The sequence below is a fragment of the Euprymna scolopes genome, chromosome 30 (assembly GCF_053919585.1).
Source record: "Euprymna scolopes isolate OS-2025 chromosome 30, ASM5391958v1, whole genome shotgun sequence".
In the NCBI taxonomy this organism is placed as follows: domain Eukaryota; kingdom Metazoa; phylum Mollusca; class Cephalopoda; order Sepiida; family Sepiolidae; genus Euprymna; species Euprymna scolopes.
The window spans coordinates 84,057,076-84,059,471 of record NC_136511.1 but is presented as its reverse complement, the minus strand read 5'-3'; positions in this window follow the sequence as shown (position 1 = coordinate 84,059,471).

Here is a 2,396-nt window from a genome sequence, read left to right as displayed (position 1 = left end):
CCAGGTCTTGCCATCGTTCTTTGAGGTAGAGTAATTTTATTGCATATTGCCCGAGGCGCTCGATTGGGGTAAGCTGAGAAGCTGGCCAAACAATTTGGATTAAACCAGAATGCTCTCCCTTTAGAGACACTAGCTTGATTCTCCCACCTTCCAACCATGTGTTACATTTTCTCTGTGTCGAGAAAGAAGTAAATACCACTATTGGTGACAGTTATGGCTTCAGGATCATGACGTGTACTTCTGTAATATACTTTTATTAATTTTAACACTGTTTTTGTCAACAATAATAAAGTAAGGTCGATTTATTTATCGAAGTGTATCATCTATACGTAATAACTTGCTTTTGTTGATATAGAAATAATCCTTTGTAAACAAAACGTTCGACAGAGCTTTTTGGGTTACTTAGGGAGGGGGTTACTGCTTATAAAGGCCCGGGGGACACTCTAGGATAAGGGTTAGTAAGTGCTAGGTAGATGGTTAAATCAGTAATAGTGAAACTTGGGTAGATCTATATTATTTAAGAGGACGACTCAACAAGAACTTATTTACATTAGATTTGAAAATGACCAATTTTTAGTTAGCTGGGAAGTAGTCCTACGGTATTATGTTCCACAGACGGAAGTTCTAGTAAATAAATTATGCCCATGAAATTTTCGTTTAGCTTTAAGCACAAATAGAGACTGACGGAAATTGTTGATAGTTGTTGTAGCGAGACGAGTAGTTATTGCGAACATTTTATGGTAGGAACCATAGATTGAAGCTCGGTCGAGCACTTACCATAAAAATAACGATAGATCAGAGATAGACTTGCAACGTTTCTTTTATGAGAAAAAGGAAGTAAGGAGACGAAAAAATCCTCGCTACTTGGGCATATTTTGTGAGCCAAAGTGCACTTCAACTACTGCGTTGGTTTTTCAAAAGCGGCACCTGACCTTGTACTTAATCGACGGTAGATGAGGTAAACAAACATAGTTTTATTCATGTCGGCTTCGCTGAACAGTTTTTTAGTCGACAAGCAAACAATAAATGTCACATATAGCCACTCTTCCATGTCCGTGTTATATTAATCGATTCAGGCAGTTTTTAGTGATTTGAATAAACAATTTTTCTTACCTTCTCTCTTTGTTTCCATATTCTCTCTCCCCTCTTTCGCCCCATCCCCTCTTCCCTTTTCTCCGCCTCTCTTTTCAAAAAGCAATATTTTGGAGCTGCGTGTCTTTATGATTCGAGTAAAAATAAAGTTGTTTGTAATTGGTATTACAGTTTCTAGATAAATGTTGAAAAAAATCTTCTACAAAGCCAACAAATATCATTAAACCTGTCTATTATTATATTAAATGTGGACTAACCTGCAGCAATCATAAAAATTAGCATTCTTTCTTCATGTGGAGAACGGCACTAGTGAAGTGATTTTGTCACATGGTGGTCAATCCAACTTAAGGGCTGATTTATTTTAATCGGAATTTTGAAAAACTACTTCCAGTTCCTTTGGTGACTGCGTATACAGCCAGAAAGCCAGAGAATACATCAGGATAAAATTTTCTTAAGACCGACATGCACTTGGCTGGAAGAAAGCAAATTCGGTTGATTTACACCACTTTTAGGACAACAAAATATATGGTAATTTGATGTAAGAACATTCGCAAAGGTTATATGCAAAGGTTATTTGATGTTCCAATTCCTTTAAAGAAACGGCGCCATCTGACCAGATCGTTTAAAACTGCATATTTTGATTGTAAAAGAAATGACCCAATAATGATATAATATGTAGCCATTGTAAAGGAATTGTAACGAAAAAATGTGTGCACATATGTAGCCAATAATATTGATATGAATAAACACATACTATAATTAGGCTCTGCTTGTCATTGAGCACTTTTCGAATAACACTAGTATATTTTATGACGGGCGGCATCTACTATATATTAGGTACAATACATTAATCAATAGTTAATCGCTACGACCCAAAAAAATGAAAATATGTAATTGCTAATGGAGTTAGAGATGGCTTCTGTTGTTGGGTTCGAATATATCGACAAGTGATAATCGATCGTGACACCCTGATTCCCGAAAGGATGAAACACTAGTGTCTGTACGTATTTAATAATTATTATAATAAATAATTATATATATATATATATATATATATATATATATATATATATATATATATATATATATATATATGTGTGTGTGTGTGTGTGTGTGTGTGTGTGTGTGTGTGTGTGAAAATAAAAGGAGGTATGATATAACATTATGGAAAAAAGAGAAAGAAAACCTGTGGCCTTTTTAGAAAATTCTGAACGTTTTTGCCCCACAGGAGAATAATAAGGATGATTGAGGGAAATAAAATATACCAAAGATGAGAGGAGAATCCGATAAAAAGTGAAATGTTC